The following is a 13,158-nucleotide window of genomic DNA, read 5'->3' as shown; positions in this document are numbered from 1 at the left end:
ACAGCATTTGTAAGGACGACCAGAGGGAAAAGTCCTCTTGATGAACTCCATGTTACATCGCCACTACTGACCCTCCATGTCAGAGAGGAGCACCGCAGTGCCAGGCACCCTGCATTTAAGACCTCCTGACACATTTCTGTTCTGTGGCACTGGAAAGCAAGGTTTCACTCCATGCAAGTCATTTGCTATCAGGAAATTATGAAAATGTTAAAAGATGAGAAAAACATTTCTTGGCCAGCACTTGTCGTTGCTCCCTGTGAGCGCTCTCAGCACAGTGGGAGAGCCGGGAGGCACGAGGCCATTCCTGTTGTGTCCCCAGGCAACCCGGTCATGCTTTATCCCAGGGCGACAAAGGTCTTCTTGCAAATATACATATTCCCATTCATCTAATGAACACTTCATGACCCTGAAGAATTCACTGAAGTGGAAGCTTGATTCAAAAATCCTCAGTGCTAAACAAACACACTTGGACTAATCCCAGTTCTTCCTTTACTCCGGTTACTTCTGGTCAATGCATGTCAAACATCACACCCACAACTGAAAACTTCAACAAATCTGCAAATCTGTATGGGGTGAGGCATGAGCAGAAAGGCACAGCTAACTGAGGGCCTAATTATGAAACCACCGTTACCTTTGGGAAATAATTGACCACAAATGTCAGCTAATCGGCAGGGGTAGGAGCATTCTTGCTGAAGTACAAAATACTCTACATTAAGTCTCTGCATTTCACATTGTATCATTTTCAAGTGCATGACTTAAAACTGATAATGCCAGATATCTTCCCATATCTTTTATGTTTTCCTTTCATCACTGATGCCAATTTCAATGCCTTCTACAAGCTACATAAGTGTGTAAAGTAAAAATGTACTTTGCCTCCTCTGTGTCCACCTTCATCGCAGATTATTAGTTGCATTTACATCTACCTGAGACAGAACCTCCACACGTTCAACGCAGCAAATCCCTTGCATCATTTGAAGATTTGCCCCTCATTTTATAAGTTATCTTTATTGTGGGTTGCAACTTGAGTAAGGATTTGGAATAACGTTTCAAAAAATGAACCTTTTCCACGCAAACCCACACCTAAGTAATAAAGAAGTAAGCAAGGAATAAGAGTCACACTTCGGTGTTACTTGTTCTTCAGGTTTTTGTCTGGCTAGATCTCTGCATTCCCTGGGAGTTCAGAAGCAAATGTATGAGTCTGCCAAAAAGCCATTTTTGTGTTATTTCTATCCAACCTAGAGTAAAAAAATTATTAAACGAACATATAATGGGAAAACCTGCTCCTACTGGGATATCAGGTCCAGCTTTGTAGACATCAAAGGTTTGTCTAATTCAAATTACTTTGGCATAACTGTCAAAATTTGCTCTGCCATGCTTATTTATCTCAGCCGCGTGGCACTTTTCTTTTCTGATTAGCCCAGTGATGAACCTGGCCAGCCTCACTCACACGTGATTTCCAGTACAGCACTGTGCGATGCGAGACGCAAGCATAAACTGCTCTTCCTCAGCCTCTGTGCCAGCCTCGCTCTCTGCTGAAATGTCCAGAGGACATGGACATGAAAGGGGACCACAGAAACAGTCACAAAGAAAATAATTTTTGATTTTGAAAGAGTTTTCTAAGTGTTTTTTCACTCTCTCATTTTTTTGTTTTTAATGAAAACATTTTCTGTTTTAGTAATAGTCAAAGCTCTCTTTAAAGCACAACCTCCTATGAAGTCAAAAAATAAAACACAGTCGGTAAGAGAATTTTTTATTTGTATCTCTTATGTCTCCTGTGAGATGGTATCTGAAGGCACATTTCTACCAAAAGTATTTTTGATGTATAGCTATTGTTTTGAGTAAGTAAATAAACTGAAGAAAGCACTGATTTTTGGCATAAAATTCTGACTTTTCTGTTGAATGCCAACACTTTCCCCTTCCATAAGGAAACACACATGAAACAGAAGGATCTATTCCTTTCCTTCTGGTCCTCATCCTTCAAAAAAACCCAAGGCCTTTTTCTCTGGGAGAAAACCCTTCCTCTTTCTATCAGTCTAGTAAGACTATTGCCCCCTTCCAAATGGATAATAAATTTATACTTACAGGTTACCATATGCTTACCTTCAGCTCCTGCTTTGGAGAGTAGCTGGCTAGCTACTGCCCTATAAATGCCATCAATTTGATTCACAAATACGATGGGAGGAAATGCATCTCGAAAGCATATGGGCAGAGTAGATGGAGGGCTATACACTACGCATACTTTTATAGCAGAGCAACTCTGGCGTTTCAGCTGCAGCTCCCACCAGCTGTATCGGTACCGCAGCCATGTACCACAGGTTAGGAAGTGGGGCAAGTGCCAGCTGAAAAGCCTCAGTGACTACACTGCTGATCCATGTCATGATTAAAACCCCCAGTACCAGCGATGGGAAGGATTTCAAAGGTCTGTTAAAATTAAACAGAAATTACAGAAATATTTCTCTTGTATTTATAGCTTTCCTATTTTATTTTTTTTTTAATAAAGACTTCCTGAGCATATCCAGTATCTGTTTCTCTAGCTGTGGTGTAAGAAGTTAAGACCAGCTCTTTTTATTCTATGCAAGTGACTCGACTGAGCTGCTGAGTGCTCAGCATCACCAAAACACATAATCATATTCGTGCAATGGATACCCATCAGCTTTTGTCTGTCCACTTTAGCTAATTGTATTAATAAGACTAAGCAAAACTCAAATACTTCCTGAAAGGAAGCGGCATTTATCTGAAAACCTCTGTAGGGCAGGAGGATGATATTATATCTATTTTCCAGCTGGCAGGGAGGGCTGGCAAGGGACTTATCCAAAGGCACACTGAAGTCTGTGGTTCTTGCTAGCCCCTCCCTGCCTTGCAGTGCTGTGGCAGCTCCTACCTCCAGTGCACAAAGTAAATGTGGACTCCACAAGGAGCCAGTGGCGGTCAGCCCTGCTAGGAAGCTGTTACTGATCAGTAAATCTGACTCCTAAAAAGATTTATGGAGATGCAGAGCTGTGCAGAAGGCAGCTCGTCAACAGCACCAGCAGAAAGAGGAATTCACTGTGAGACAGCAGAGCTAAAACACTTTAAAATGTCAAGGCAGGATGACAACCTACAGGCAGAGTTATCTCTGCAGAGTTAGGATGTTTCATGGAGAAAGCATCCCACACGAGTCATCCTGGTGGTTAGACTGTAAACAAGCTCCTCGCTGACACAGCCAAGGCACGGCAGTGGGCTCCCAACCGATTTTATGCCAGAGGACTCTGGGGCGATCTGCGTGGTGATGCAGGTGTGGATGGGTGAGTAACCGGGGCCTTAACCCTTCTCAGAAACATTGTGTTTTGTAATTCTGGACTCTCTGTGGCTCTCACAGGAGGTGTCTTAACCCCTGGATTTAACTGCTGCGGAATAAACTTCTGGAAAGCTCAGATACATGCTTTTAAAAGAAATCATGTTTCTGACCTACCATTGGCAATACTTAGGGAAAAAAATTCCCTTCTTTTCCCACTTTATTTTGGAAAACAGGTTGTTGAAATAGTTCTCTTCTTGAGCATTTAATATTGATGCTTAGAGAAAAAGCAACAGCAGGAAAAGGGTGCCAAGAAATTCCATCTTTCAAATTACAGGTGATGATTACTAGTACAAGTGAACCTGGTGCTATGCTCTTCACTAAAAGGAAAATAGAGGAAAAAAAAATCCTTACTTTCTCCCACTAGCTAAAACTAATTTTATGTCATTAAATTATACTTTTGTCATTAAAACAGATGCCAATGCAGTAGCCATAAATCTATCTCCTCAAAGAGAGACAGTGGAATAGGCTGGTTTAAAGTCAGAGAGGTTTTTTGCATACAGATGTATTAAAGGACTTCATTCAGCTGTGTGACTTTATAGTTTTAAGGTTCTTGTGGCAAGAAGTTTATGGCCTTCATATTACCCCTGGACAAGTCCTGTTTAGGCAAACACAGCTATATACTCTAGAGTTCCCCAAGTATATTTATTTTGCATCCTTCCTCTTCCCTCCCACCTGTCCTGGTTTTGACTGGCATAGAGTTAATTTTCTTCCTAGTAGCTGGTATAGTGCTGTGGTTTGGATTTAGCATGAGAATAATGTGATAACACACTGATGTTTTAGTTGTTGCTAAGTAGTGTTCATACTGGTCATGGATTTTTCAGCTTCCCATGCTCTGCCAGTTGCACAAGAAGCTGGGAGGGGGCACGGCCAGGACAGCTGACCCAGACTGCCCAAAGGGCTATTCCATACCGTATGGCGTCATGCCCAGTATATAAACTGGGGGAGTTGGCCGGGGGGCAGCAATCGCTGCTCGAGAACGGTCTGGGCATTGGTTAGCGGGTGGTGAGCAATTGCATTGCGCATCACTTGTTTTGCATATTCTATTATTAATATTATTATTATTATTGTTATTTTCTCTTCCTCTGCTGTCCTATTAAACCGTCTTTATCTCAACCCATAGATTTTATTTTTTTCCGATTCTCTCCCCCATCCTGGCGGGGGAGGGTGAGGGAGCAGCTGTGTGGTGCTTAGTTGCCAACTGGGGTTAAACCACGATACCATCCCATATCCCCCAAACCGGAAAATACCATGCAACACCTGTAACAATCTCAACACCTTTGGCACAAAACCCCAGACACCTCAGGAATATGCTGCAGGAGACGTCAATGGTCCTAGCATTTATATAAAAGGGGCCTGTTATATTAACAGGTCATTAAAATTTGCCACCTATCTGTTCCTGTTGCAGTGAGCTGTCAGAGGCATGATGGGTTGTATGTGACAGTACAGCTGCTGTGACTTTGTTCTTGCTTGCAGAGATCAGTATGATGCCTCAAGCCTGAACCCACTGTAAAACTTTCTGTCTGGTGAATAGATTAATTTGTAGCAAGATCTAAAAGTCATGGATTTTCCATATTTTATCTCAAGTCTAAAATATAAGCTCAATATCTCTAATGCTTGAGACACAGGAAAAATGTGAAACATGCCCTTTAGAGGGTTTTTTTCTATTCTTCTTGCTGATTGCCATTTGTTGTTTTGCCACCTTGATGACCCCCACATCATCTTAGCAACATCCCTGGCAGCATGCTATAGGGAGATAATACTAATTAGAGTTATCAAGTCCATCTTGATTTTGACATGATGCTGCACACTGCTGTACAGACTGCGGACGATACATCATCCCTCCCTCCACCCCCCAGACATAGCACAGCTACAAATGCTCAGCTCAGATCAAGTTTTAAAGGAAAAGAGAAGGTCACCAGATGCTTGCAGCAAATCTCCTGCTGATTCTGTGCCAAATCACTACTGCTTTTCCCTAGAATAAGCCCAGCTCTCTGGTAGATTTGCCAGCTTATACCTCTTTTCTTAAATTGGATCTCAATAAAGTAGTCACGTATTCACAGCATTTAGAAACTGAGTTCATTTTCTATTGGACCAACTCGAAAAGCCTCATCAGGAAGCAGTGAATGAGCTGGAATTTAAGCTATAAAACACATTATATCCATGTATTAGAATGCAGGAATTGACAGGTAACAATAAAAACACTCACGAGTGTTACAACAATAAATACAGCCTAAAGGGGAAGAAAAATACTTTTTTTTATTCTATTCTCTGGACTTCTGAGACACAGTCTTGCTTTGAAAATGCTGGTTCAGACTTCATTAAGAAACAAGAGCCAACAATATCAAAATTTCTTCTCTTTCTTTTTGGAAACCCAATCAAAAGTACAGCATGATTTTAAAGTACAAGAGATTTTGATTTTTCTAATAATTCTGCTATCTAGTTGTGCTCCTTTAATTAGCTATCAGCAGCACTTAATTTATTTCTAGTGCATTGTTGCCAGCTTTTTGCATATCTCTCCCAACCTGTGAAAAATCACGAAAATAGACCTACAAAAATTAATCTTCCTGTTCCCTGTGCAGAGATATTAAAATGGTAATTGCATTCTTTATACCTCTAAAACCTGGTTCTACTTCTAGATACTTATCTGAAAGCCCAATGAAATTGTGTGATAGCTGTTGTTGATGCTACTTACACATTACTGGAAGTTATTGAGATCTGATAATAATCACTGCATTGTAAAAGCTTCACACAGTGAGGCCAAAGTTCATCAGTGCCTTTGATTTCTGTACTGAAGGGTGATTGTCTGGACAAATAAACTCCATTTATTAATTCTTAGCATCATACTTACCTTTATTTATTACAGTACAGGAAGAAATCTTGTCATCTCAAAGATATTATACTCGGCTTGCAACAGAGCAATTTCTTAAAAACCCAGAACTTAAATACAGACTGTTTCCCCATGAGCGGGCAGGTCATGTGGTCAGATCCCACTTTATTCCTTAATGTAATTCAATGCCCCATAGAAACACCTTCGCTGCCCACCCGCCACCCTCCCAGTCCACAAACTGCTATGACTTTGTTGCAGTTGGTTGCTCACTCCTTATAAAGATCAGACCCACTTTGAAACTCCTACTTGCAGGTTTAACTATTTGCTACACACTCCATGAAAGCACAGACTTCAAAAGGTATCTCATAATTTGGGAGTATTTAACAGAAACAAGTCAAAGGTTACACATTGTTGTCTCTTGCTCACTGAACTTCTGTAGATGATGATTTGGGGGGAATTTTCCACCACTGGAAGTTGTGGCAGGGCCTGTGCATCCCACAAGGACAGAGCAGGAGGAAGATGTCCCGCTCAACCCACTGCCAGTCCCACACGTGATGCGTACCTTGGAATGAACTCACCGAAAGGTGAGGGTGGCTGCCTCTAGGAAGAAAGTGGGCAGAAACCAGTTGCCTCCTGGTTCACAGGAGTCCACCAGCAAGAGAGCTGTGAGAAGTAAGCTGCTGCCCTTTAGCGGAAGGAGGCAGCGTTGATTTCAGCCTTACAAGGTTTCCCAGAGCTACTCTGTGATGTTGGAGTCTAATAAAACCAGTCTTCCCTTACCACTTGAATTTGTCACCTTCACACATCAAAGCCTCCTAAAATAGGAAGGATGGGGTGTGATAGGACTTCTGGGGTTTTCTTTGGGTTTTCTTTCTTTTAGATTAAGTTATTTGAAGACTTTATTTTCCATAGACCCAAGCATACAAAGGCTAAGCAAGAATTGTCACCAGCTTAGCTGGAGACACTTTTCTTAATTGTGATCCAGACAGGCTCTTCAGAAACCACAAGTGGTCTGATTATTCATTCCAAAACCAAAACCACAATCTGTGCTGAAATGGTGAAACAAAGGTTCTGATTAAAAAAAAAAGGAGAGAATGGAGATCTTTTGCAAACTCAGTATTTTTGAATCCAGAAAAAGTTATACCAAAGAGAGAAGGAAGTGAATAGGTTACACTGTTAAAAACTGTCCTCTAACATTTGGATTTATTTCAGTGTGGTTTGGCAAGTTCTCACAATGGGCAGCTTCAAATGCCCTAGAGTAATTGCAAAAGAAACGCCATTAAGAGACCCTGATGAGGGAAACTATTAAAATTGAATATACAGTTTGCTCTGATGAATTTCCCTACTTTATTTTTGCAGCAAATAATATAGTTCCACGTTGTTTTTTTCCTTTCACTAAAAGCGTGAATTACAGTCCTATAAATTCACCCTTACTGTCAATTAAATTAAATAAACATTGTCTGAGTGCATTAGGAAGAGATACAAAACAATTCAATACCAGGGTTAGTTATTGAGGAGGCTTTTTAATGAACAAAAATTGATGTAATTAAAATAAATCTGCTTTTCACGTTTCTCGAGTAGATGCCCCGTAGCCATTCCTGTAGAACACTATAGCAGAATGAACACTGGGCCAAAGCTACAATCTTTCCTCAGATTAAATGGGAGCTTCCTGCTCTCTGGAATTTTGAAGGTAAGGCTGGAGGATGCTGCTTACTTAAACAGTTATTAAAGGAATGTAAAAGAGAAGATCAAAACTCAGCTTTTTGTTAAATTTAGTTTTTCACCCTAGCATCACCTTCTTTTTACAGAAGGAAATGAGTAAATAAAAATGCCTTTCAATATTACTCTTTATAGGCTGTTGGTAACTAATTGGTAGCTTCTATGAATTCTGGTTTTGGAAGGTATTTTGCAGGTTGTGATACAGTCATATGTTAGGACCACATTTAAAACCAACACGCAAGGTTAGAAAAGTATTTTTCTGTGACAAAATCTCTCTCCCTCTCTTTGTGTTCCCAAAATAATAATAATAGGATCACCAACATTATTGACTGTTTAAGGACAGCAGGTACAAGTTATCTCTGGACCAGTGGATGCCAGGTATGCCTATTAATAAACCATACATAGCTGAGGAGAGCAGAGAGCTAAAGGAGCTCAGTTGGAATATATTAGATACTTTTAAACTGATTGAGATGAATAAAAAATGATCAAAAGTCTTTGGCATTTGAGTCCTACCCCCATGATGGTGGGGATGGTGATGATGCCTAAAGTGGAGGTATGTACATGCCCAGAGGTCGTCTTAAACTGTTCTGAGCTCAGCCCACAAGGACACTGTCATTAGCATATGGGTCCTGCTGACAAAATAAAGGTTATTGGTCACCTCCGATTGCACAGTCCAGTTCTTGAGACTGCTCCACAAAGAGCATTTGGCTTTAGAGCATAGGTAAAGCATAAGAAAAAAATCACATATCTGACAACACCGCCATTCTTCCCCTCACCTTCACTTGGCTGGTCTAGGTCCTCAAGCTGAAGTGCCATTGCCTATGCCAGATAAATTCTCCAAATCAGCTTCCATTTCAGTTCTCGTTCACATGGCAAAATTATTCTGGCTGGAAAATAGAGAAAGGATATTTTTTGTGTGCAACAGTGTCATTGACAATTAGTGCCTTTGCCATCCCCTCTACTGAGAGAGGAATTTCATTCTGTGGATAAATAAAGAGCTTAGTTCTCCAGGGCTGTCAGCCTTTAACAAACAATAACTGCACGCAACAGTGTATAAGCGAATATAAATCAACTTGAAGGGTCCTTCTTAATAACACATATGTTTATCTCCAATAAAAGAAAGCCCAGCAGCCAGCAAACACCACAAAATTCCTACACACCATGGTGTTGTCTATGGCTCTCAGAAAGGTAAAACATGCTTGAATAGATGTCAGTGTTCTTAACATTAGAGACCTGCACACTTAGAGAAAGGAAATCACAGGACACACTTTCTCCCGAGGCAGTACAAAATACTGTTCCTTGTAATTGCAAGCATAAGATTTAAAAACATTTCCATAGCCTTGATGAGTCGTGTTGCAAACTGGCAGCATACCAACCACTGGTTTAGGCTGTGTGGCACAATATGTAAAGTCCTTAAATCTCAACGCACACGACTCTCCACCCTTAAAAGATGGTGGCTTGGATAAAGGCATATAGCTGGGAAGCACAGGAGTTCATTTACAGAATGCTTTTAGGGTGAGGTAGTTCTGCTCTTGAGTGTATAAATCTTTCCCTTTCTTCCCCCTCTCTTCTGATTTTTCAAGGTTATTATCTCAATGCTTTTTCCTTGGTACCAATTCCTCTGAACTTGAGTTCACAATGACTCACAGCAGGGAGGCACAGAGAGAGCTACCACCAGAAGCCTCCTCCCTGGAGAAGCTTCACAATGCTGCCTATTATTTAGCAACTTGAAACGCTGGCTTAATGGCACACATCTCTTAAACATCCCTTTCTTTCATTTGTTCACCCGAGGGACCCAAGCCATGGAAACATATCTTCACTCTCTCTATCCCACCTTCCCCACCAGCAAGGTGCATGAAAGCAGGGGGGCTGCCAATCTCTAGACTGCAGCTGTGACTCCCAACACTGGTATTCAGCAAATTGAAGTGGTAGGCTCCAAAGCTCAGTTCAGCCATGTACTCACCCACCAGTGAAAGCCCTGAAAATGGTTAGAAAAACCCAGCACATCTTAGGGGATGTTTTAAATTTGGTGGTGTTTTCCTTGGTCATCATCATCCCTCTACCCCCAAAATCAGAGTTGGAATGCAGTGAAGAAGACACTCCACGTGCTTTGACTGTTCTAGGATGGGGGTTAAAAGCTTCTCTGCTGATGCTTAGTAGAAGACCTCCTTTGTAGAAGTAAACCCTCCTTAGCAGAACATCTCATTGCAGTTGTGGGCCATCCCTCCTTGCACTCCCACACAGTATTTATTCAGCAGAAGAGGACAGATACTAGGGATATACAAACATAAAGGAAATCGACTGCCCTGGTCTCATTAATGATGACAAAAGTACAGAACATTCTGCCACCATATGGGCTGTAGCTCTGCAAGCTTGAAGACGGAGTCTTGCAGGCTGACAACAGGATACAGGGCCATTACACGGTACTGGCAAGCCCTCAAACTAACCTACCAGTCATTTAAATGTGGCTGTGTTATCTATCATCCCTTCTAAATTTCTCTCTTCCAAAAACCACAGCAGATGAAATCCAATACCATGCACTGACTCACAAATAGCTCTTCATTTACAAGAAATCTTTCAGTTGAATCTTTTATTAGAAGCTTCTAAGGAAAACACTGGGTAATAGAAAGTGTAGGTGAAGTGACAAGTTGAACTGATTGCACACCATAAACAAAGTGTCTGGGCCTTCAGTATGCCATAGATTTGTTTGGATGAACAGGATAATGATGCGAGCCTAGCAGTGGTTCAAGATTACAGGCTACTACTCAGTTCTTCTATTAAATTCACCACGTGATGCTGAGCATGTCTCCTTGCTTCTCAACTTTTTTTTTCCCTTGACACTTCCTTTGACACAGATTTACTTCTGTGTTATCCATTTGCAAGAGAAGGTCCTCAGAAGAAGGCCTGTCCTTCCATAGACTTCTCTGTCTCTGTTCTGGCCCTAGGACCATAATCGCTTGTTGGCATATCTAGTAATTGTCTTAACATGTATATGATCATTATTAATAGTAGTTATAATAATAGAAATAATTATGGGGTTTACAGTCTTGTGGCCCATATAGCAATTTGTTGCTGTTCAGACATTAGTCACATTAAGTCCAAGATCATAATGGTAACGTTCAACCCCTGTGATGACTAGACATGAGGTGCTGGTTGACTGCTTACAGCAAAAATTGTTGTTTACAAGGTACTGTAGAGATGGCAGTACTGCACTATTAAAAACATATTAAATTAATTGAATTCAAACAACCAGCCACAATAACAAAAAGGAAAAACTGTATCTCTTCCAGCACAGTATCTAGCTGCCTTTGACAGTTAGCATTCAAAGATGAATCCTCCTCATGAAACGCAGCATGCACACAGAGATGGGTCAGGGTCTACTCTTGCTTTCTCTGTAACCTTCACAGGATGCAACTAGTGGAAGTGTACAAAATGGGGAGTTTTCCCCTCCTCCCCTCCCTCCCTACTTTAGCAATCTAAGAATAGCACAGATTAGAAACACCTATTTCCATCCTGGATTGCTCCCCATAGGGACAAATGCCTGCAGAATATAAGCGTCAGTTGGACAGGCATCTTCCCAGAATGACAGAGGAAGATAAGCTATGTGCAGGCTGGAACAGGCTTCCCATTCCCTTCCTTTCACCATGCCATACACCAACCACGTTCATGTCGGTCCATGAACATCGCAAATCCAGGAGTTCCGAGATAAGGAGGGGCTCAGGACGTAGGCTGTGAGCTGAATGAAAGTCAGAAAGGGTGCAGCAGTTTGGCAAAACTCCAAGTCAAAACACTGTAATATTGAAAAACCTATCCAAAAAAACAACTGCCCAGTGGGGGAAGGTCAAGGTCTTATTGTGGAACTTTCTCTCTCATGCCACGGAGAAGTATAAATGATCTTTTTCTTCAGTATGAGATCTGCCATTTTCATGTGATCACATGACAGTAGGAAGCGGAGCTTTATCCAAAACAGCAGAAATTTCAAGCCTGGCTACAGTGCAGAGTAGAGTAACATGTGCCCTGGCACAGCGATACCAGCAGTCTATTGGCAAAAGGCAGCTGGATTAGGCATAAATCAAATTAACAGAGGGTGGAGAAAGAATATACTCCCTTCCCCAAGGACACCATGTTAGAAAGGCTTCAGAGCGAAAGGGCTGAGCATACCCACGAGCTGCTAAACTGTGCCCTGTCCTGGGCCAGCTGCAATGATATCCCCCCATCCCCAACCTTCAGCTCTTTTGGGCACTGATTTGGTATCGCTTTCTGCTGCTATGCAAGAGGCGAAAGGTTCCTTAGGCATTTCTTCCTTCCCCCCATAAGACTCACCTTGAAATTGTACTACAGCCCTGATCTGGCCTGACTGTGCTCACATCTCTTCTGCCCAGCATAATCCCTCAGCTAATTGCTGTATGGGAGAGGTACCTCTTCCCTGTGCATAAGGCAGTGCTTGGAACACGAATATTTCATAAATGAACACAGACTTTTCAAAAATTATTAACACATTTCTGCAATCCATGTTCAAGGATTTCTGTAAAATAAAAAAGAGCCATGCTTTCAGGGCCTTGCTTTCCACTCTCAGACTTATCCCGACAGTATTTAAAACATGCAGCTACAGTCTTACTATGAAGTATCAATACAACAGATCTCAAGGATATTTATCAACTGCTGCTGTTAAGAAACATTTTGAAATGGGTACTTGACTCCCATTAGATCCTACGCTAAGGTAACATTTCCCAGGAGTTTATTTGTATTTCAAAGAAGAACACACTGACCATGTTCACGCTTTCCAATATTTCTTCCAGACACAGGGGATTATTTACCCATGCTTGCATGCAAATATCTCATCTAATTCATTTTGTTCTTTTAAAAAGCTGTTTAAATAAAGCTTTTCAGGGAAATAGAGCCTGTTTCAATTTATCTTAGTTGAAACTAGGACTATAAATCTCTTCAGTTTCCTTTATTGATCTTAGACAAAATTACAAATATAAATTACAGCTGCTGCAAATTAAATGTTCTAATGACTGTGTTTGAAAGCAAATGAAATAGCGTCAATAACACATTAGATAAGGCACAGTGAGAACAGCATAAAGCTACCATTCACTGGTGAAATCAAAAAGATTTCTGTGGAAACCCACAGCCGGGGGGCCCTCCTCCTGCAACCAGATTTCTCTCATATCTCTGATTAATTTATAAAATTAGCTACATCTCCAGGACTTGCAGACGGTTTAGTGCACCCACCAAGAAAACTCAGGTTTTCAATTGGTTTGTTAGACACCAT

At 41.2% G+C, this 13,158-nt stretch overlaps 1 long non-coding RNA gene across 1 annotated transcript in view; it reads left to right on the top strand.

Moving 5' to 3' along the window:
* The first annotated feature begins 2,935 nt into the window (after nt 1–2,935).
* LOC309590976 overlaps nt 2,936–13,158 on the top strand; it is a 66,650-nt gene continuing 56,427 nt past the window's right edge. The window contains exon 1 of the long non-coding RNA XR_014228241.1: nt 2,936–3,284. This is a non-coding gene — a long non-coding RNA (uncharacterized lncRNA). The remainder of the gene's footprint in view (nt 3,285–13,158) is intronic.

This window comes from Platalea leucorodia (genome assembly GCF_965183815.1).
Source record: "Platalea leucorodia genome assembly, chromosome: 5".
In the NCBI taxonomy this organism is placed as follows: domain Eukaryota; kingdom Metazoa; phylum Chordata; class Aves; order Pelecaniformes; family Threskiornithidae; genus Platalea; species Platalea leucorodia.
The sequence above is the reverse complement of the archived record's forward strand: the minus strand, read 5'-3'. Positions and strand labels throughout refer to the sequence as shown.